At 36.9% G+C, this 25,221-nt stretch overlaps 1 protein-coding gene across 1 annotated transcript in view; it reads right to left on the bottom strand.

Annotated features, from left to right (window-relative positions):
• Positions 1 to 25,221, bottom strand: part of CWC27 (CWC27 spliceosome associated cyclophilin) — a 127,392-nt gene that overhangs the window by 65,056 nt on the left and 37,115 nt on the right. The window lies entirely within an intron of this gene.

The following is a 25,221-nucleotide window of genomic DNA, read 5'->3' on the forward strand; positions in this document are numbered from 1 at the left end:
CCAAACTCATTTTTATTAGACAGTAGAATGCCAAATAACTGTTTGGAGAGACATGAAAATGTAAAAAGAATGATCTTATCATTTTTGTTAATTTAACTTGGTTTAATAATTGCCACTGACTTGTTATATATATAAAGTTATAAAAATATTTTTATATGGACTGACACCTCTATTTTCATTCTTTTTGTTATTGCCTGGTCACATACTATAGGAAAAATGGCTCTGTCTGGGCTAAATGCCCAGAACATTTGAAGCATCTCACACTGAAACAATAGTGGTCTTTGTTGGACACCATCTGCTAGCAGATATTTTTTTTTTAAATCATTGTGTGTCTGCTAATACAGATGCATTGCACTTCCACAAACTGAATTACATTTATGCTCAGACTAAATACTATTCATGTAAAAAGTGTTTCATTTCACATTATGAGTGAGCTAGAGTTATACTGATGCAACACACATGAGATAAGCTTGTTCCATGTGGCCGGATTACTTCAGAAATACTTAATTTTGCTCTTTTGGATTTTACACAGTCTGCCATGCTTTTAGTACCACAAATCTCACCTTTCAATAATCATCTGTGGTTTTAATTTGTTGATATTGCTCATTTCTCTGTGTTTCTTCACCAGCTATTAGACATGTGTAAACAGCACATTGACAAAATCTGCAGACACTAAATAATAGTTATCTCTAGTAAGAAAACAGAAATGCATTAGCAGACTTATAAAAATTAAAATATGGGCAGAAATGGGCAGTCTTGAAAAGTGCTAGAAAAAACATCTAGGAAAAATAGTTACAAGTACAGATAGTGGATAGGAAGACTAAATAGGAACATGAAACCCGAAGACAATGCAAACAAACCTAATTAAAGCCAGCATTGTGGCTATATTCACGGTTCCCTTTAAAAATTTTGTGGAATTAATATTCTGGTCATAACAGCCCAGGCTGAAATTTCACTGTGAAGAACGACAGGGCAAATGTTAAATAGGTTTTTGGAACAGCTGAAAAAGGATACTTCAAAATTCGAGGCAAACGATTTTTAAAATGGGAGGAAGAAAATGCAAAAGACTTAGAAAGTTATGAAGTTTATATTCTTCCTCATTTCTACCAGACACATACCACTTTTTGGTACTCTTAGTTTAAATATATGAAACAATGATTTCTTATGTTTCACAATTTGGAAAATAATATCAAATTCAAAAATTCTGATTCTCCCTTCCTTTCAGCACCCTGAATCTCTTCTGGTTTTGTTCTTTTAAAGCTCCCATGTAACCTGCTGTTTTACACCCTCAGACATGGGTAGATACCTAAGCTTTAGAAGTGACCTTGTGTCCACTGATCAGTTATAGCTGTACATAACCTCAAGCAATCCCAAATACAAAATAAACCGTACTTGCTTTAAATTGAAATGTCAATTGCTGCTACATCAGCCAATTAATCTTGTAGTTGCACCAAATCCTTTCAATTCCTAACATTTTTGGTAAGCCAAGCAAGAATGTGCTTGATTAAGGCTATATTAAATTGTAATTTCAAACTGAATGGAATCCAAGAGACACCAAAAGATGCTGAGGTACTTTAAAAATTTTTAGACATATTAGTACTGAAAATGCATTAAAAAATTCAACTGAGTAACTGGCTTGTTTTGAGGTTTCTTTATCCCTTAGTAGGTACCATACTTTTCAAAGAAGAAAAAATAAATAATGCCTACTGTAAAGAAAAGCTAGACTCCTTCTTTGCCTCTGTCTTCACTGCAAAGGATCTGACCACACAACCCAAGCCTTGGAAGGCAGACGCAGCAACTGTGAGAATGAAGACCGTAGGCCCACTGCGGGAGAGGATCTGGTTCAAGACCATCTTGAGAACCTGAACATACACAAGTCCATGGGACCTGATGGAATCCATCCACAGGTCCTGAGGGAGCTGGCGAATGGAGTTGCTAAGCCACTGGCCATCATATTTGAAAAATCATGGCAGTCAGGTGAAGTTCCCGACAACTGGAAAAAGGGAAATATAACCCCCATTTTCAAGAAGGGGAAAATGGATGACCCAGGGAATTACAGACCAGTCAGTCTCACCTCTGTGCCTGGCAAAATCTTGGAGCAGATTCTCCTGCAAGGCATGCTAAGGCACATGAAAAACAACAAGGTGCTTGGTGACAGCCAGTATGGCTTCTCTAAGGGGAAATCCTGCCTGACCAATTTGCTGGCCTTCTATGATGGGGCTACAGCTGACATCATCTACCTGGACTTGTGCAAAGCGTTCAACACTATTCTGCATGACATCCTTGTCTCTGAACTGCAGAGACATCAATTTGAAATGTGGACCACTCAGTGGATAAAGAACTGGCTGGATGGCTGCATGCAAAGAGTTGTGGTCAATGGCGCAGTGTCCAGGTGGAGACCAGCAATGAGTGGTGTCCCTCAGGGATCGGTGTTGGGACCAGTCTTGTTCAACATCTTTGTTAGAGACATGGACAGTGGAATTGAGTGCGCCCTCAGCAAGTTTGCCGATGACACCAAGCTGTGTGGTTTGGTTGATACGCTGGAGGGAAGGGATGCCATCCAGAGGGACCTTGACACGCTTGTGAGGTGGGCTGATGCCAACCTTATGAAGTTTAACCATGACAAGTGCAAGGTCCTACACCAGGGTCGGAGCAATCCCAGGCACAGCTACAGGCTGGTCAGAGGACAGATTCAGAGCAGCCCTGTGGGGAAGGACTTGGGGGTGCTGGTTGATGAGAAAATGAACATGAGCCGGCAGTGTGTGCTCGCAGCCCAGAAAGCCAGCCGTATCCTAGGCTGCATCAAAAGAAGCATTACCAGCAGGTCGAAGGAGGTGATCCTACACCTCTACTCTGCTTTCTTGAGACCTCACCTGGAGTATTGTGTGCAGCTCTGGTGTCCTCAACACAAAAAGGACATGGAACTGTTGGAACAAGTCCAGAGGAGGGCCACGAGGATGATTAGGGAATTGGAGCACCTCCCATATGAAGATAGGCAGAGAAAGTTGGGTCTGTTCAGCCTGGAGAAGAGAAAACTGCGTGGAGACCTCATAGCAGCCTTCCAGTATCTGAAGGGGGCCTACAAGGATGCTGGACAGGGACTCTTCACTAAGGACTGTAGTGACAGGACAAGAGGTAATGGGTTATAAGTTAAACAGGTTAAGTTTAGATTGGATACAAGGAAGAAATTCTTTACTATAATGGTGGTGAGGCACTGGAATGGGCTGGCCAGGGAAGTTGTGAATGCTCCATCCCTGGCGGCGTTCAAGGCCAGGTTGGACAGAGCCTGGTGTCATGGTTTAGTGTGAGGTGCTCCTGCCCATGGCAGGGGGGTTGGAACTAGATGATCTTAAGGTCTTTTCCAACCCTAACTATTCTATGAAAAAACAGTATTATTTATCTTTAAGCCTAGTACTCTGTAAGTAGCTGATTAATATTTTATACAAATGCCTTCTAAACCATACTCCTAAATGACTCTACTATTCACACTTTCACTTGCTTAAAATTCTGGTTTCCAAGAAAAGGTTGGTGTTCATGTTACGTATAAAACAAGTTAGTGTTGATGGTATTCTGAGCTAATGTGTTAACAAACAGACTACAGGCCTATAATTGTTTCACCAGCAAAATATTATGCATATTTTTAAGTGTTGTGTATAAAACAGTAATCTAACTTTGCATAACTGTTCTCAGAAATGACCAAACAGTCATAAACTATTGCACATTTTGTTTAAGGTAAGTCTTACAAGAACAAAACATAGAAAGCAAAGATAAGTAATGATTTACATTACTGACATTCATATTGCAGGAAATTTCACAATTAGTTTCACAATTAGTAAACCCAAGCTCTGTTAAACAAAATTTTAATAAGAAAGCAAATATCATATGCAGAAATGTTCTTGTAACTCTTTACTTTTCAAAGATTTTTCCCTGCTTCGGAACTTTGCTGAACAAGAGATTTGCATAACAGCCAATACTGTTTTCAAGAGATACTGTAAAGTTATTTCTTAATTAGAAAGCACTAATAGGAAATCTTGAAGTTAAAACCTAGCATCTATTTTTGTGAGTAATACAAGCCCTTAAAAACCAACAACGGTTGACTGCATTTTGGTATGCATAACAAAGTATTCACAAACACATGAAAATATGGAATTCTGAATTGCACGTTCAGTACATTTTGAAAGTACACTCCATGTAAAAAGTGTATATAGAAAATAAAGCAAATTGAACTCTACACTTATATGGAAGCTGATGTGCTTACGTCCCATGTCTACATAAATCCATCTTTTATGTAGCTTGCCCCCACCTACTCTTGGTTTTGGTTTTTGTTTTGTTTTAAAAGTTAGCTCACATGTTATTTTTGGGGCTTTCTTTCCTTAAAAGTCAGTTTTTTCCTGATAATGAATGCTGCACTGAGCTGGTTGCTGGCCAGCTACATTCATGCATTTTTTCTGTAGGTACTTAACATCAGCTTTGTGTAGCTCAGATGCAGAAAAAGAACTATCCTGTTTTCCTCACAAAAGTAACCTTGATTGTCTTGTCTTCAACAGCCTGTCTTCTGCATCAGAGTAACTGCAATAATCTGCACAACTCTTCTGTCTCACTGATAAGAAAAACATCAACCAGACCATTTATGAAGTAAATATTTAAAAGCCTAAAAAAAAACATGGGGGAAAAAAAACAAACACTGAGACCATCTAGTTCTAGCATTTATTTTAGTTAAAAAAGTGCTTGATACTTACTTGGATATTTACAGTTAAACATTTGTGCGTTTGACACCAACAAGCCACAGTTTTGGTGTGTGGGTCATTGGTTTTCCAGTAGTTACTCTTGCAACAGTTCTTCCTGCACAGTCATTTTTCTTTTCAGACTGTTCTACTACCAATTTTTTTCCTTTTATCTGTTCACCCTTATACAAACTATTGCCAAACACTGTCTTCTGTATATTTGCCTTATCTTTCTTGCATGAAGATTACAAAGAATGTTGCAATCTTAAATTTTCAATTTGTTGAATAATTTGCAGTGTGGTATAAAATACAAGAAAAAAGATAATGCATTTATTTAACATTTATGACTAGTATATGAAATACTGAAGAGCCATATTGCTTATACTTTTATTAACACCTTTACTAAAACTACTTTTCAGCCTTTAAAGAAGGGTTATTTCATTAAGAACATTTTTTTCCACAACTGGTTTAAGGTATGTGGAAGACTGAAAACAGCAGGATCAGTTGTGAGTCCTACTGAAGTATGGCCATGCCTTTCTCTTGCCAGGCTTCACATCTGCTCATCCTACCCACCCCTGACACTAAGCAGATATGCCAGAAGGCCATGACAAATGAAAGTTCTTTAACATTCTGGAGAAAGCAGTCAAATTGGTTAAGAAGCTAAGGCAAAATTAATAAATACTTTTTATAGAGGGATATTTAGATATAGTTTCTTTGCTGTATTTTATAAAGTGTAGAAGCAGAAAATGAAGCAGTCCTGTGATTACTTTTGCATTTTCCTGCAGTTTACGATATTCAGCATTTTGGGGCTGTTCAGCCTGGAGAAGAGAAGCTGCATGGAGACCTCATAGGAGCCTTCCAGTATCTGAAGGGGACCTACAAGGATGCTGGAGAGGGACTCTTCAAGAGGGACTGTATGACAGCACAAAGGGTAACGGGTTCAAAATTTAAACATGGGAAGTTCAAGTTAGATATAAGGAAGAACTTCTTTACTGTGAGGGTGGTGAGGCACTGTAACAGGTTGCCCAGAGACATGGTAAATGCTCCATCCCTGGCAGTATTCAAGGCCAGGCTGGACAGAGATTTTGGGCAACATGGTCTACTGTGAGGCATCCCTGCCAATGGCAGGAGGTTGGAACTAGATCATAGAATCACAGAACAGTTAGGCTTGGAAAGTATCAATTAGATGACTTTAAGGTCCTTTCCAACCTTAACTGTTCTATGATTCTAAATAAAGGACTTGGTTACTAACAGGGAACACTGCCTAAAAACTTACATGGTAAGGGTCTTTAGCAAGAAAAGGAAGGTAGTGAGGGCTAAACCAAGAACAGATGTCATATAAATCTCCCATTAAGAGCGAAGTATCAAATCTATCAAAAACGCAAGCAAACCAGGTAATGAATGCATTTGGGAAGAATTATAAATATTAATTGCATCTCATACCTCTATTAGTATATGGGAAGGTGCTAACTTCAGATTCAGTAGACTATTTATTTATAATCTACTGCAAAAATAGCACCTAGGTTCGTACCTCTCCAAAACACATTCTAGAGCATTCAGGAAGGAAAAGATGAAAGGGCATATTCAAATCTGAATATTTTTTGAAACCTAAGCTTCAGAGACGTCACCTTAAAACAGAAAATGCATTAAAAGTGTATTTTTAAAACAATGGAATTTACTGCTTCTGGAGACAACTGATGCCTTGAAGTCACACAGGCGTACAAAAACTTACTTTACAAAATTTAGATTTGAAAGAAATAATAACTGCAAAATTAATTTTATACTATGCAATTATTACAATTTTGTCTTCATTCGTATTAAAAAGGACAGCAAACAAAGTAAGAAAATAATGACTGTTTTTCTTCCAAAGCATGTGGCAACTGGTATTACCAAAACACACAGAGACTGCCTTGGGTATAGGCAATACAAACTATTAGCTCAAAATGCTGCCCTAGCAGTTTTTCAGTACTCATAAATTGAATATGGCAACAGCACACGTTCACTGTAGCTTACATTTATACAACAGGAGAGCAATCCTACACAACTGCGGTGTTTTGATTCCAATCAAACTATATGAGCACCAAGAATATAAAAATTTGGGTTTAGTACAGGCAAGTAAAAAGACTTCGGGCATCTGTCTTTCATGTATGTAGTACAGCGTAAAATGATACCATTAACCCCTTTTTCACAAGGTTGCTGTAACAGCTGTATCTAGCTCTGTACATAAAAGTCAGCTCCTCCCCTAAATATTATTTTGCTTTCTTCCTTACTACCTCATTTATCTGAGCTGAAATTTTGTGATAAAATGCAGACAGAGATAAACACTTCTTCCTCAAAAGCTTCCTCCGTTATTCATCCTCTGACAAGACATCCAAAAAAACCCCGCTGATACCACTGGGTAAACAGATATCAGCCTATATCCACCTTCTGTTCTCTTTACTTTTTCCCACTGCCTTTCTCTACTCCTGCTTACTAAAACAATAAACAAGAAGAGAGGAATTATTTTACTTTTTAAAGACAATTTTATGGTTTGGTGCTCAGTATTCATATGTTGTATCTATACCACTTAATTCCCACTTTTCTGTTTGCCCATAGTTTGGAAGTACGGAAAGAGAAGATTGTAGCCTTTCCATGCTAACACAGAATCCCAACTGAAATAACCTAAATCCAGGTACATACAGTGGCACCAATACCTTCACTGTCAATAATCAGCAAGACTTACAAAAGTAATACGGATCAAATTATTTTTTTAATTGCAACATTGCTGAGTGCTTTAAGATAAGCAGAAATATTTATTCATTATTTTAAAAATCATTGCAAGACCATCTTGCAAATGGGTAACACCATCCAGTGGCAACAAATGAATAGCAATTTATAGTTTTAGTGTTAAAAACATTTCTCACAGCACCCACAGCCTCTTGTGTACTTGCATTTCTTCACTTGAACCACAAGAACCGTGTTTCAGCCATGGCAATCACAACCAGTAATTAAACAGCAAAGCCTGTAAACACTAATTACTGGTTTGAAACTGTGAATGCTATCAGATGTATCATTTCAATTCTTAGGTATTCCCTCCCCTTCTAGTCTTCTGACTCTTTTCCCAGTACTGGTGAGCTATTCAACCCATGTATCCAACCCATGTGCATTCTGCTTTGCCTAAACCCCAGCCAAACCAACTTGATGGCACTCTTTCTTTAGTTATTTCCTCCTATTCTGCTGTACACAATCCTATTCTGATCAGATCTATGACACTGCCAGAGATCTGGAGAAGGGAAAACATTCTCACGGTGCATCAAGGGTGGAGATTGTGCACAACTACAGTACCCTTGCTAAAAGGCACACTCCCTTCAACCTTAAATACCTACTAGTTTCTTTCAGAATATTTTTCTGAGCCCTAAGAGAGTTCGGGGTGGAGACACACTTGCTATGTTGAGAAATTCAGTAATCATTTTGCTTGCGAAACTATCAGTTGCAAGGGTAGTTAGTTACAGCTTGACAGGCTAGTAGCCAGATGGTTTATATGCACTCTTAAATACAGACACCACCTGCAAATATTTGCATATTAAGTGACAGGCAGAAAGAAATGCCCACCTTAAGAAGAAAAGGTAGTAATTCATTAAACAGTACTTCCTAATTGAAATTTATTATTGAAATTGAAACCTGAGTTTTAAACATGCATGGAGAACAGATTCCATAAAATACCTTAAGAATATTGGTATGCATGCATTTTTACTCATGTTTCAGGGCTTTGTCTGGGTGGTTTTTGGTTTTGTTTTGGGTGGGTTTTGTCACATTTGGTAGCAGTATTGTTACAGGCATTACATATTTATTCATGAATAACTCACGAGCTATGACACCACTTTTGATTTTTACTGCTTGGTGTCTTCTCTTGTTGAACTGAATTAAACTGCTATTACATATTTAGTATTTTTAAGTATGGAAACAACAAAACATTTGCTGTTCTGTTGTTCACTATAATCTGAGGTCCCACAAAGATACACTGGGAATACACAAAAATTGATTAGTTGTCAGCTGTGAAGCTGCACTACTGTACAGATTAGGTAACATGTGAAGTGCTGGGATCAAAGGAAGAGTCATCTGCTGCATGGAAAGGTGATTCTCTTAATCTCAGCTCAAAAAAACCCACAAAAATCAATCAAAACAAAACCAACTAAAAAATCAAATCTAAAACTCAGAAGTATCTCTGGTATCACGCTGAAACAGAAATGTTGCCTGCTCTGACATTTTTAGCACTGCATGAATGGGCTGGGGATGTTAATCATTTAGCACTGAACAATCTGATTATATGGCCCACGAAACAGTGACAAAACCTAAAAGCATTTTGATATGAAAATAAAATTCCATGTTGTTTTGTGTCAGCTGGTTGGGGTTTATAGGAATGATCTTCTTAATGCATCTTCTAAGTTTTGCCTTTGCGATAGTAAGTTTTGAAGGAAGTTTGAGTGGTTTTTTTAGTATCTTAAGTATCTGGAAATAACTATAATAATAGAACTTTGTCTAAAAGATATGTCTATCTCATGCTCTATACCCCAAAATGCAGAATTTTCTGACAGTTACCATTTTTCTTAAGAAGGATAAGAAGGATAAATAAAAGGCTGATTTCAGTGACATTTTAATGCACTATTTGAGAATTCTCCCATAGAACAGAATAATCTTGTACAATTGAAATAGATCTAATGACAAGTTTATTATATTTGTATATATAATATTTCATAAAATCTGTATATTTTGTGTGTTTTTTTCTTCCTATAACATTAAGAGGCCTTTGAGAACACTGCAGTTTAGACAACTAAAAGCAAGTAATTTAGGACTCCTTATACTGAAGACATGCCTGTCCTTATATTTGACACAAAAGTAGCTTACTCTTTGTAAAAATTGATGCAAAAAATTTTTTTTAAGGTAACATATGCTGTATGGCCACAGAAGTAAAGACATACCAGTCAAAAACTATTGTACTGTCTCACAGAATAATGTATGTCAAACACTATTACACTACAGACATATACCTCACCGCACTTAACAACCCACCTGCAAGTCTGAAATAGTTATTTTCTTGTACAAAGAGTAGATGCACCTTTGCCTCTCTTTGTGATCAAACTACTTCTAACTTCTGGGTTGTTCATGTTCCATTTCATGCCAGCCTTAGATTAACTCAATATGACACATTTTTTTCACACTATCTTTCAATACAGATAGGCAGGATTATATACAAAGAACTTCAAGTCAATAGTCTAAAGCATAGCAAATCTAAAAATTTTAATCTAACTATTTTTTTTTAGTAAAAAGGGAAAATACAAAAACCCTTATGTTTGCTGTTTAAGTAAGCTTTATATAAAAATGGTCTGGAAATGTGTGCAAAAACTTGTTATAGCAAAGTGAATGTTAACTGTCTCAAAGCATTGCTCACACAGACTCCCTCCCTTCAGACAGGCTTAGCAGTCTTTTTCTGACCACACCTGTCCCACAGGAGTCTCCAGTGGAGTAGTGATGTTATGTTTTGGTCTCAATTCATGAAAAGAAAAAAGCATCCTTTCATCTGCTTGGGGGGGCATATAAAAGACATTTCCAGCACGCATAGTGAGTTTTCATTAAAATGCATCCTTTCCCTATAACTTCATTTCCTTGAGATACCTCCAAACTCCTTCTCCCACCTCCATTCTCTGTTACATGTTTATGTATTTCGTAAGAAGTTCTAAGACTTGGACACTGTTTTGTCTGTATCCTGTTTCAGTCTTAACAAGTCTCTCCTCTTACCCCATAACCCAGTCTAGCCTCTTGAATCCAATGAGTCAGCAGCTTTTACCTTCCAGAGAAATGTTTGCAGAGCATTCTAAGTCTCCACCAAAAGGCAAACTGTACACACTACATGTAGAACCAACTTTATTAAAAATAAAATATAAAAAAAAAAAAAAAAAGGCAAACAGAGTCATTATGTCCTCCCAGTTAAGACCACTGAATATTTAAAACAATTATGTGAGCCTTTAGAACACAAATTACTACAGCTGTACTGCTGCAGTTTTTTACTTGCAGCCAGGGTATAAGCTAGTGATAAAACCATTCACAGAAACTGCCAACTTTAAGCAAACTCAATGCCTAGGACGAAAAGACAGAAAAAGTGTCAAACTATGTAACTTCTCACTACAAGATGCTAAGGATTTGCATTGAACCATTCATGATTAATCCACAATAATTTTTAACAATAAAAATTGTAATTAGTTAGGTATTTTAAATGTATAAAACTGATCTGGTTTTAACAACTAAAACAACTAAATTAAGAAATTATTATTTGACTGCAGGGAAAAGGGAGAGGAAAAAGCATTCCAAAGACAGACATACAACACAACTCTCACATACATACAGTGATTAAAAAAAACAAACCAAACCAAAAGCCACAGTACATTAAAACCCCAACTTTTTAATTACATGGTATGCCTGATAGGTACATGACCCTCCTCTTCCCCTCCAGGAGTATGGTTACATATTGATGTAAAAAGTCAATACACTACACAGAATTAAGAATCAACAGCAAGAGATACAATGAGTACAGTTTGACATTCTAGTGGAAAATATTGTGGCTTAGGCACGTGAACTCACTATGGAAGTACTCTTCATAAAACTACAAAAAGCTGTAAAGATGGCACAAACAATTCCTGTTCAGAAGAAGCCATATAACCTGGATTTTAAGAAAGGACACAGATATCTAGAAGAAGAACAAGGCACAAAGATAACAAATACACAACTATACTGCCGAAACAGTTCTACTTGACCAAGACAATTGCTTGTACCTTAAAGTTCAGTTATTTAATAATCTAGTAGGAAACACAAAAAGAAATGAATTTTTCTGGCAGAAAACATATTTGCTTGTGGCGGAATTAAGACAAGGGATGGGAGTACCACTACTCTGAATATTTTGTCCTCAACACAACTTTAGAAAAGTATAATCCCCCACTAGTGAGACGATAGACTAGATGACCTAATATATCCCATCTGGATATGGACTGCATGAATTTACTATAATGCCTTTATTTCTAGTAAGAATGATCCCACATACCAACTACTTAGTAAGTAGACACTAACTGGTGTAACTGGCTGACTGATACAATTGATATTACTGAAACCTACTGGGTCAATATGCATGGTTGGAGTGTTGAAAACTCTGGGTAGATATTAGCAACCAGAAATCTATTTAAGAAAGATAGTGCAGAGTAAAATAAGGTGAGGAAGGTGAAATTAGTTTAATATATGTTTGGAGACAAAGAAATCTTCAGGTTTGCAAACCAATCTGACAGTTAATCAAAAGCAGCATGCCCAGCAGATTAAGGAAGGTGATTCTTACCCTCTGCTCTCATGAGACCCCCCAAAAAGTACTACATCCAGCTCTGGAGTCCTCAGACATGGACCTGTTGGAGTGGTCCAGAGGAGGACCATGAAGCTGCTCAGAGGGCTGGAGCATTTCTGCTATGGAGAAAGGCTGAGAGAGTTGGGCTTGTTCAGCCTGGAGAAGAAAAGGCTCAGGGCAGAGCCTTAGGGCAGCCTTCCAGTACCTAAAGAGGACCTACAATGTATCTGGAGAAGGACTTTTTACAAGGTCATGTAGTGATAGGACAAGGGTGAACGGTTTTAAACTGAAAGAGGGTAGATTCAGATTTAGACATTAGGAGAAATTCTTTACTATGAGGGTGGTGAGACACTGGAACAGGTTACCCAGAGAAGTTCTGGCTGCCTCATCCCTGGCAGTGTTCAAGGCCAGGCTGGATGGGGCTTTGAGCAATCTGGTCTAGTGGAAGGTGTCACTGGCCGTGGCAGCAGGGTTGGAACTAGATAATCTTTATAGTCCCTTCCTAACCATTCTATGAGTCTATGAGAAAAAAATAAACATCCTAAAAAAAAAAAGAGTATTTATGATGTTGTCTACAAAACAAATCCAAAAAAAGAGCAAAAACCCAAACAAAAGAAGTACAATACTTTAAAATTACTTGTTAATAAGACACTAGAGAAAAAAAAACTGAAATTGTATTGGGAGTTCAAATGAAAACAAAGTTTAAGGAGTATCATACGACCTTTTAACATCGTGCCTATTGCAAAGTATGTTGGACTTCATTATGTTAGATGAAGGTTAGCTGGTTACTGATTTGTGAGTGACTGCTTAGATACCACCAATTACAAACCAAAATAGAAGAGAAAATAAGAGCAAACTGCTCACAACTGTATGAAAATAGTGTGACCTTTGAGCTAGTTTTCTAATACTGACAAAAATTATAGAAGGATTGTAGAATCACCAGAAATCTGAGAATATTAAAATGCAAAGAAATTGCAATTACAATATTGAAAGTCCTTAAAGACAGCAATTTAGTAGGTCCAAAATCACAATTCTGCAACAAAAGAGAGCAATATAGCCACGTTCATGGTCACAGTGAAGGCAGCAACAGGAATTGAAAAACACTACATGTAACAATGAGGGAAGATGAACACATAATACTCTCTCTCCTTGGCAAAACCCCAACTTGCCTTACTATACCACACAAAAATGCTGCAGTATTGTTCAGGCCATCAGTTGTAAATGAAGTTGCTAGACCTCATCTAATGGAAGAATAAATACATTTTAATCTGTCAACTTTTACTGATATTTCTAAAAGGCTTAGTTGAGAGACTGTCTCCTCACCTTTCCATTTATCGCATGAATGCTAGAAGACTGAAAACATGATGTCAACCTTTGTAAAGTGAATTTAGAATTATCCATATATCTTATTGGACAATTATCTTGGTATCAACAAACTATTAAATACAAGAAAATTGAGAAGGGGAAAAAACAGGTATTTTGTAAATACTAAGTAGTAATGTTTCAATTATTAAACAAGTTTATGGAAAACAGGTCTTATCTAACAAGTGTAATTTCTTAGGTGGCACAGAAACAAAACAAAAAACTGTTCTGCTACTGGAGAAAATATCTTGCATAAAGAGTCCAAGACTGCCTATTCTATCTTTCCAAGAAAAAAAAGCCCAAAACCCCAACTGAGACAACAGGCAGTATAAATCTACAAATGAAATCAGAGGAAATAATACTGATGGTCACAAAGGACTTAACCTTAGTAGAGAAAAGCAAAAAGACATATTTGCTGGTACCAAAGTGGGCACAAATGTTTCATAGGAGGTATACCTAGTCACTAGAAGAAACCATCAAAAGAAGCAGTACCTTCTTCCAATTTTCTTGTCATTGCACCTCTGCAAAATATATTTTGCCACTGACCACAAATTCTGCCTTCGCAAACCATGGATTATTGGGTTTACAATAAGGGTAAGTGGGACAAACCATAGTATACAGAAAGTCAGGCTAGATGATGTAATAGCTCCAAAAATCCATGCTACTTTTTTCTATTTCTAGTTTACATGATGAGAAAATCCAGTTCACATTTCCACACTCGCAGCCAAAATGAACATAATTCCTTGCAAAGCATTCAAAAATCTATAGTGCCCATTTAACTGAAGTTTATAGACCAGAACACAAACTTCTGCATAAAAACCATAAATGTTCACTTTGTAGACTTCTGACAGAAGTCTCTATCACCTACTATTCTCTTTGAACAATCATTACTATGAAGGTGACAGAACCAGGCAGCATTTACTCACTTGAACATAGAGACAGCATGGTCTACCCTATCACTGTAATTTGTCCAGTTACCTACAAAGAGCTGGGAAGAAAATATAGTAAAAGTCCTTTGGATCTGCCATACTTTCCAAAGCTGTTTTAGAATATTTGAGCTCACCTACTTGGGCAAATTTAATAAACACCTTGGCTACCTGAGTTAATGCCAGATTCATGCGAACCAACATTGAAATTCTCTTCCCAGTCTCTGCAAAATCTATGAAGGATATGTGAAAAACATTTGGCTTTATAACAACGACTGCAGGTAAAGTTCATTTTCTTAAATTAAACAGTTAGATCTCAGTCCGATCTACTAATTTTATGAAAGCATGTTATAATTTTTAAAAGACAGATATGACCTTTTTAATAAGCAAACTCCTATCCTCTCCTGAACAAATCTGACATATTTGATGGCAGAAATACTGTAGTGTGTAACCATAACTCTGAGTTAAAGATGACTGCTGCACATTGTGAAAACAAAACAATCACTGTATTTGTAAAACAAAGGAATGAAGATCATCAACATGTATGCAGCAAATTAAGAAGAAAATATCTGTCTTTACGTTTTTTCTTTTTATTCTTATGATATCTCTAATCTAGTTTATGGATGTAGTTATATAAATGAAGGATATAATGACAAGGATTGAATAAACCCCTGGTTTACTTTTTCAGACATTCTGAAGAAAACTGCAGGCTTCTAGGCAGCATGATAGTAAAAGATGTGTTTAGAAAAGGATATATAGTAAAGAATGGAAGAGAGAAGCAGCAGAATAAAAGCTCTGTAAGCACATTATGGAAAGAGAATGCAGTCAGCTATCATGTTTCCGGATTAATAACTAGATTAAATTACTAAATAACTAGGTTTTGGGAGGAGTCCTAAATTTTTTTCCAGGAAATCATGTCCAGGTAAAACTCTGAGAAAAAAAAACAACAACAAAAAACCAAACCAAAACAACAACAACAAAAAAAAAAAAAACAAACCAAAAAACCCAACAAAAAAATTCCACCCAACAATGAAAATATATGTACATGGTAGTATCTATCTAAACTAAGAAAAAAAAAATAAAAAAAAAAAAAAAACACTCTTTCTTGAAACAAATCTTCACAAATTCATGAAGGGGATTGTATAATTCCGTACCTGCAACAGCAGGGGCCTGTTCTGAATGCCCTTGAAAGTTTTATACCTCTTTTCTTAGACTCCTAAGTGCTCCTCTGCAAGCCTTTGTTTACCCAAAAATATGCCGGCAGTAAGCATATATTTATTAAAATTACTTCCCATGTGACAAAGAATAAACCCGAACTTTGTGATCTTAAGAATATGACATTTGGGTCTGATCTATTTACCTCATTAGCAAACAAATGTTCCCACTTACTCTACACATACTTTACAGTCTATGATGAAATTATAAGGTTTGCAGTTCTTCTAATGTGGTCATGACAGTTGCAATTCTGAATTAAGATGGTAATAATCATATATGATACTACACAAACAAGGACAAAAAAGATTTTTATTCCACTTTTATACAATTTGTTGGAGTTCTTTCGAGCATCAGCGATAGAAAAAGATTTGGGATAATGCATCAGAGGGGCTACATCACTCTTCACAGGCAGTTTAAAAAGAAAATCCGTAAAATCTTGAGATAAAGACTTAAAATATCTAACTGCTTATCACAAGAGGCTTTCTCCATAGGTCTAGCTGACATGAAATTTTGAGAGTTCTTGCTACCTATTGCTACCAATAAGGGCAAATGTTAATACTTTGGTATACTATGTGTTTGCATACTGGTAATAGATCTTTCATTAGAAACTTCTGGCTGTGGCACAGAACAATACAGGAATATAACAATTTAGTAACAATAACTGCTTAATGACTAAATCATGAAATAATTAAGTATTGGGTAACTGTAGAAGTGAATGTGTGATATGAAAAGTCAGATTACACAATCTAATAATGCTTTCTGGCCTTCAAAAACTAAGAACAAAAATATTAATTCATGTCTCTTAATAACAAGTTGCTAGAATCTGAAGATCCCATCTTTTTCTCACAATAACACAATACAGTCTCATATATGTTGTACTGATAGAAATTTGAAAGAAAAAAACCCCAAAACAACAACAAACCCTCATGAATTGAATACATTAAAAAGAAAAGGATGTACCTCCAAAATTAAAAGTTGAAAACAGTGGTCTTTGAATGGACATGGTGCGTCAATGATACTGAGTCTATCTAGCAGAAGTTTGCTTAGCCTAAACTCCTGGTACTCCACTGCGCAACACAGTTGCAAAACTTGGCATAGATAGACAGACAGAAAAACTAAAACCTTAATTAACAGAAAGTATGCACGGGTTAAAATACTCCCTGATTAAGCATGACTGGTTTTGCACATCTTTTCAATCATAATGTTAGACCATTTGAGACAGTTTACAAAATGCCACAGCTTATCAAGAGCTAACAGCATATAACAAAAGCATTTCCTACAAGAATGTAAGTACCTCTCTTTGAGACCAATCTGCAATATAAAGCTTAGTTACACACTGGTCTTGTGCTTTTGAAAGCCAATCTGTCATCCAAAAATGTGTTAGGTATCAAATTATGAGACACTGGCACCCGTATATAGACAACTGGGAAAGACAGAGGCATTTAAGGTAAAAACAGATTAAATTTCCAAATCATTATTTAATCCAATGCAATTTTAATTTACGTCCCTGAAGTTATTTGCAAACTTTAGCCCCAGTCAGATTCAGGAACCACAAAACCCACAAACCGAGTGTTTTTGCTATTTTAATTGATCATATTTTCAAAGCAAAACAGAAAATAGCATTTATTGAAAGGGATTCAAGTGTTTATAATCAAAAAATGTGTAACAGCGCTTCCTTACGTATTTTTTAAAAGCTAAGATAATGAACTGAAGTAAAAGGTTGAAGATTACAGAAATATGCTGCAAAGCATCATAAGACATGGTTTCTTCTACCAAGAAATTCAAGTACTTGACTCCACCAAAAAAGGCACAACCCCCTCAAAAACCAGAGTGGAATCTGCTTCGAGAAACACACCACGATCTCAAACAGGAATAGTTATATAGTTATTGACCTTTCTAAGTAACAGTATTAAAAAAATCCCACCCTGCTGGGGAGTGGAACCATAACTACCTCTGGAAGAATTAGATGTTCTCACCGAGAGTTCACATGCCTAATTCAGTGTGTCACTGCAGAACTGCTGCTGAGCTCCTGTTCTCTGCTCGCTTCCCATGGAGCTCAAAGCTTAACTTGGCAGCTCTGAAAGTTCTCACTGAGAATGGTTCAAACTGTTTACCATCACATCCTCCCACACACACGCAAAAAACCACAATGTCAAAAGTCATAGGCATTTTTTAAAATACATGAAAATCATGGAATTCATAACTCTTATGACAGCCATGAAAAAAATGCAGTTTACTGATGGGTTAGCTAAAAGTTTATGAAACCCTAGACTCTAATGTGGAGGGTTAGTTGGAGGGCATACTATGGTTCATTTTGCATTACGGAAAGTTTTTCCTCCTTTATTAGTTAGAAGCACTTAAAACCCGAAAAGAGTATTGGGTGCACATGAATACCATTTTGGCATATTTTTCAATAAATCAATATGAAATAAGGTTTAAAATGTCCTGCTATAAAAAAAAAAAAACAAAAACAACAAAGCTTTAAAATTAAAACAACCAAAATACTCAGAATTTGTGGAAATGTACATTTAAAATCTTAAATCAGTCTAGGCAGCGGATAATATAACTTACCAGTAACTGTAGAGAAACAGGAGGAAACGGGAGAGAGGAAGGGAAGAAGAAGGGGAGGGACACAGGAAGGGAAAGAAGAAGGAAGGGAGAGAGGGAACAAGAGAGGAAGAGAGCGAGGTAGGGGGAGAGGGACATGAGGATAATGTGAGAGAGGGAGAGGGAGGGCAGGACAATGGGAAAAACAGAGAGGGAGGGAGGAAGGGAAGATAAAAAAAGGGAGAGTGGGAGTCGGGGACAGAGAGGGAACGAATGGGGGCAGAGAAAAAGGAAGGGGGAGAGAGACAGAAAGGAGAGGGAAAGGGGGAAAGGCAAGGGAAGGGAGGGGGAAAGGCGAGGGAAGGGGAAACGGGAGAGAGACAGCAATAGAGAGAGAGAAACAGGGAGGAAGAAAGGGAGAAAGAGGCATGAAAGCAGAGAAAGGGACAGTAAGAAAGTAGGAACAATGGGAAAAAGAGTGAGAGTGGGAGAACAAGAGGATGAGGGAACAAGAGGGGGTGTGTGTGAGAGCAGGTGACTGTGAGTGAAGAGAGAAGGAGGGAGGGAAAGAGAAAAGGCAAGGGAAGGAGAAAGATGGAGGAAAGGAAGGAGAAAAAGGAGGAAAGTGGAAGGGAAGGTGGAGCATGAAAGGAGAGAACAAGGGACATGGAAGAGGAGAGAGGGAAGGGAGGGAGAGGAAAGGGCGAAGAGAAGAGCAGTAAGGAGGGGTGAGGAGAGTATGAAAGGGACAGAGGATCTAATTTGTGACAATGCTCAACATGAGGTCAAAGTAAATCAGACAGAAGTTAAGTAAAAAAGAGAAAAAACTGGAAAAGGGAAATGAACTACGTAGATATGAAAAACAGGATAACCAGATCTCACAGTGGCAGATTGCTACAGCAGGAGGTATGCCACAGAAAACATAAAGTAATTAGTAATTTCTCCAGCTGTCTGTTCAAAACCTTTCAGGGAGAGAATTGAAATCAACTTAAACTAAATAAATATTTTTTTGATTCTTGAACCCAACAAAGTGAGCAGAAACTACTACTCAAGTCCTAGAAAACACATGTGAAGGACAGAAAGCATCTGATGATGTCTTTGAATTCAGCATGTCAGATTCATCAAGTAAAGTAAGTTCTCACGGAAACAGTGGGAAGAAATGATAAGGCCTTTCAGGTTCTTACAAATATGTCCCTCAACTTTAGTGGTAATAAGGATACAAATTTTTAAGGAACTGAAAGATATTATTCATATACATACTCTTTCCATTGTGAAATTAAGGTTTTCTGTCTTTCCCAGGACTTATAATTACATCCTACTACTGCATGACTGGCAGACACAGTAGGGAGAGAAAACTATACATCTGATCTTACATGAGAGTTTTCTGTATTTGTCTGCCATTCCTCTTCTTTTCCAGGGCGAGTGCTTCAATAGTACCAATGATATAGAAATAACATTATTTCACAGTTTTAAAGAAAAAAAAATAATTACCAAACATCACAACAGTCGATATTTCTCATGCACAGTTAAGTAACAACTGTACCTGTAACTATAACAAAAAATTAATGGAAAGGTAAAGTTCAGAAAATAAGAAAAATACTGAAAACTCTTTAATACAATCTGACATCCGGAAACTAACATCATGAAATATTACAGGAACTGTCTGAGATTTGCATATTGTTTGTATGCATAGCGTTTGTATGCACAGATAAATGTCTCATGAACAGCTCAGCTGATTTCGGAGTCTGCTAACACTGAAACCAGAAGGAATTACACTATTGTTGCCTCCTAATTTGTACCTTCTTCCTCTATGATGACATCTAGTTTAGGCAGCCTTACTCCCTTTCCAAACGCATACTTTTTATGGCTTTTGCTCAGTTAATTTCCTTACAGAAAAGTGAAGTAAGTCAGTGGGATTCTGACAGGGGTTGGAACAGGTGTGCACAGTAAATGGCAAAAATGTGTAAGCAGGAGCTGAGCATACAGAGAAAAGAGTCATTAAAAATAGACAGGTAAATTAATTCTGTCTACAAAACTGCAGGCCTGCTCATTATTATTTGGAATTACCAAATATTTTTACTAAGTAATCTGGTCACCCTCTATTGCTTAGGTTTCTAGGTCATTCTTTAAATACTCATCACAAGTAAGGTGGTTTATGGCATTTCCCAGGTTTGTTATTTGTTCAGTTTCAGAGTATATATGTTGAGGGAACATATCCTTTAGCAAACAACCACAAGACACAAAGATTAGAAATATGTGATTAATACCTAATATAATGAATTTATACTACTGGGAATGTATCTTACATTTTTATTTTAATGGTGAAAAATAAGTTGATTTTAAAAAACATCTTCTCTTTTCCAATAAACATAAAAGACCTCTCATGTCAATGGAAAACCTATTTAATTTTAGATCTCTAAGAATGCATGAACAAGAATTTTTTTACTCTTTACATAAATGCTGGCATAAAATGTATTTCTTGGCTGGTATGTGAGGAGAAAAAGGACAGACTGTAGGAAGAGACCTCAAGATATGAAATACATTGGTATACTGCGAAATATGAATACTGGAAGCTAAAACTTCTGTTGAGAGCTCCTTAACAGACACTTCCAACAACAATAGTTCTCCATAACTCCATTTAAATACCTATTTTGGACACAAGTTTTTTCTTCCCTTGGCAACTATAAGGCTTCAAAGAGTACTAAGTAATATAACCATGACTGAAATACAGCAGCAAAAGAAAGGGCAAAAGAGCATACTCAATAAACAGAGAAAACGGCTTGGAAATGGTAGTACCAAATGTTGTCTTCTATCAGAACGACCGATTAAAAATCCCATGACACCAGATCTTTTGTCTTAGAGGTGAATGGAGCCTGTGTATGGCAAAAATTTTGATTGGTATGGGCAGTATGTATTGTTGAGCTTTCAAAGTTTAAGATGGTTTACTCTGCCCTCGCAGTGGATGCTTCATACAAGAAATCTTGGCTTATACGCAAAGGTTTTCACAACTCTAAGTCTCACTCTCAGGCAATATAAGAACCTACAGATCTGAGGAAAACAGGTCAGGGCTCCCATAACTGCAGTTTTTGAGAGACTCTCCTGGCAGATCACAGAAACACATGACCATTCAGGTTGGAAACAACTGAACCTTTAAGATCGAGTCCAGTCATTAACCATTAACGTAACACTGCTACATCTAGATGTCTTTTAAATACCTCTAGGGATGGTGACTCAACCACTTCCCTGGGCAGCTTGTTCCAGTGCTTAGTAACTCTTTTGTTGAAGGACTTCTTCCTAATACCAAATCCAAACCTCCTGGGGTACAACTTCTGGCCGTTTCACTTGTTACTTGAGAGAAGAGACTGATACCCACCTTGTTACAGCCTCCTTTCACGTAGCTGTAGAAAGCGATACCTGAACCTCATTTTCTCCAGGCTAAACAACATGTTTTCTCAGCCATTCCTCGTAAGACTTGTGCTCTAGATCCTTCACCAGTGGATCAAATACACCCTCAGTAATCTGCAGACAGCACCAAGTTGGGTGGGAGTGTTGGTATGCTGGAGGGTAGGAAGGCTCTTGCACAGGGATCTAGACAGGCTGGGTTAATGGGCCAAGGCCAAGTATATGAGATTCAACAAGGCAAAGTGCCGGGTCCTGCACTCAGTCACAACAACCCAATGCAACGCTACAGCTGGAAAAGGATCTGGGGTGTAGGTTGAAAGCTGGTTGAACATGAACCAGCAGGGTGTCCAGGTGGCCAAGAAAGCCAATGGCATCCTGGCTTATACCACGAATAGTGTGGCCAGAAGGATTACAGCAGTGATCATCCCCTTGTATCTCGCACTGGTGAGGCTGCACCTCGAATACTGTGTTCAGTTTTGGGCCATGGAACAGGCCTCCTCCATTCCTTGGGCAAAGAAGGAATGGGTGATGTAATTTTGAGCACATAAATGAGAGAATAGAAAAAAAGCATTTTACTTAGTACTGCATTCAGATTAATCTTATGCAGTCAAAGCCAGACTGTATCAGAGCGTCTTTTTACGTAGCTAGAATAAGGGAATTAAAAAATTATGCACAGAACAGAGACTTAATCTACAACTGACCACTACTATTATAAAAATGGGGACTATTCCCCATGTGGATATACTTATTTTTCAGAAAATAATAAAAAGTTATGTCATGACATGGCTCAAATAAACTTCAAGGAACTTAAGCCAGAAAAAGCAGTTTTACTACAGTGAGAGTAACAACACAGGAATTATGTATCCCTTTATATTTATACTGGTTTTGACTTACCTGTTTAGCCAGACCCTCAAGCAGAAAACTTAAGAATGACATGAACCTTTAGGTGCAAGTTTGGATTTTTTTTAGTATTTAATAAAATAAAGGTATGCAACCCATACACTTTAACAGCGGGTTCTGAGATTCCGCTAAAAAAATAAGTTACCCAAGAACCCAGCATATTCGCAACAATGGACGCTCTAAAATGCATTCACCTTCAAGTACTCTAAAAAGGGCTTTTTCAGTCCAGTTATTAAGATTACAACATGCATTATTTAGATCCCAAAAGTGAAGGATAGCCTCACAGATTTGATGGAGTTTCACAAATGTAACCAAATACACAGCTATGAAGCTGACTGTAAAACCATAGTAGGAACTTGAAATGTAAAAGATTAATTCTGTTTTTCATTACATGTGACAACAATTTCATTCTAGAAATCTGTTCAGCCTGCTCAGGGAACATCTGTACTTCACCAATTTCAGTACAACAGACACTTAAAGTTTATGATCACAGAAATGAATGAACAATAATTACAATGTAATGATTTTACCTAAGAAACATCTCTTGAGACAGAAAAAAAGGAAAAGGATATTTAGCACATTTTCTTCTTCAAATACACGAGACCTAGAAATACATCTTTCAGAATTACATTAAAATTCCTAAGAGTTTGGAGTTTTGGATTGTGTTTATGGACAAGATACATTGAGGTGGCATTTAGGGACATGGTTTAGTGGTCACTTTGGCAAAATTAGGTTTATAGTTGGACTATATGATCTTAAAGGTCTTTTCCAACTAAACGATTCTATGATTCTGAGTTAACAGTTTCAACATTTGTTACAAAATTTCAACAGCATACACTACTGTAAGGATGAAATACCAGTCTTTGAGAATTCTAATTTTCAGTACATACTAAAACATTTCAAGAAGTGCAGAACATTTTAATTCTAGAGGTATTTAGAAGCATGTATTTTGTAAAGCTATATTAATCACAATATTTGTTACACTACCATTTAAATTAAGCTAAGTATCTTGTGGAGTATTCTAGCAGAACCTGATGAAACAATGATGGTACCAATCCGTATTTACAGTTCATCTGAATCAAAGAATTACTCAAAGTTTTGGAGGTATGAGAGAGGAACTTATTATTTAGTCTTTTGGCATATGAGTTTGAGTAAGAGTACTGGAAATACTTAATAAACATTACATAACTCCTTGCCCTGTAAGGATTAGATGATGCCTTAAACGTTCTGGTATAAAAAAAAAAAAAAATACATAAAAACAGAGACAAAAACAGAATCTCATTATTTGCAATCATTTCAAGAATTATTTTATAAAATGTAACAGTACAAATAAGTAAGGTTTATTGTGCAACATGCACTTAGAATTTGTACTTCCTGTTTGTACTGATGGATGAATTAGCTTGTAAATAAGAATTCTGCTGAGTAATACATGGAATTTATTACAGCTTTTTCCTGCCCTCAGCCTGTAGGGCTTTTCATACTCTCATAGTTTATCAGCCAGGAACAGAAGACAATATTGTCACTTTATCTTAGCAGGCATTCTTGCTGATCCTCTAGCCAGAGGGTTCTAACATTAATAGAACAATAGCCACTATTCAAACCCATCCTTTTATGCCAACAGGCTGCAACTACCGTTTCAGCAGTCAATGAAAAAAAACCCCAACAAAACAACAGAGTGAGCCTAAAGCTTACTGGGCAGTGAATTTCTGGAGGAAGTGCTTTAATGAAAACAGACACTCATGAATGCATTTTGCCCCACCAATATTCTACAACCTTACTGATTACACAGCTATGAAAACAGCTGCTTAATCCTCTAAACTTCCCATCAGAAAATGCCTTCAAGTCTAAAGCTTGCTGTAACCTTATAATATATCTGCAATGGACAGATCTGCATGCCTTTGGACAAGTTAAGCATTTATATATCCTCTTTTTAATGGCCACTGGAAATTTCACAGGAGAAACTTATAATCATACAAATTACGGACAGGATTTGAGGGGCAGCAATAAAACTGACCTAGAGAGAATACATATTGTGTGACTGAAACTCCAACTCTGCTTAAGGATCACTGTATTATTTTGGTCATCTTTGCCAAAGACTTGTCCAACAAAAATACTAAGATTACAACAGTTTTAACAGTACTAATAATACTTTAGAAGTATAATTGGATTTTAATTCATACATAAAGCAGTATAAATACTGTGTTTTTGGTAGGCGTAAATCTTTCTTTCAAGGAGGTTTGAATTCGGTTATACATCAATGTACAATGGAAAGGACCTATAGGAAGAATAAATCATGCTGTATCCTCTGAAATTCACCTGATCATCCAGGCAGTATTCCAACTGGTGGCCTAACAGCACTGTATTACATTTTTACAGGAGATGGCCAGGGCACAATATTTAAAGACTCTTCTGATTCAACTTACAAACATTACTTAAATGTAATAATAAAGATCTACTGTAGACCATCTGTTCAAAACTGTAAGAGTTGTTATATACCACAGTTTCAAAAATTTCTGTTATTTCTGAACCACACCAACTGAAGCTATTAAAGCAATACATTCAAAAACAGAAGGAAAAAAAAAAAAAAAAGAATCCAATCAGGACTTACCAGACTTACTTTCTGGAGTGAGCCAGACATAACATACTATATCTATTAAAATGGATACTATACTACTATGCTGTGGGCAGTCCATGCACTGGGGAATGCACTGAGGACAACTTCTGAAGTCAGGTAATAGGTGGTCCTATCAAAGGAGATGCATTACCAGACCTGTTGGTTACCAGT

This window comes from Lathamus discolor, chromosome Z, assembly GCF_037157495.1.
Source record: "Lathamus discolor isolate bLatDis1 chromosome Z, bLatDis1.hap1, whole genome shotgun sequence".
In the NCBI taxonomy this organism is placed as follows: Eukaryota; Metazoa; Chordata; class Aves; order Psittaciformes; family Psittacidae; genus Lathamus; species Lathamus discolor.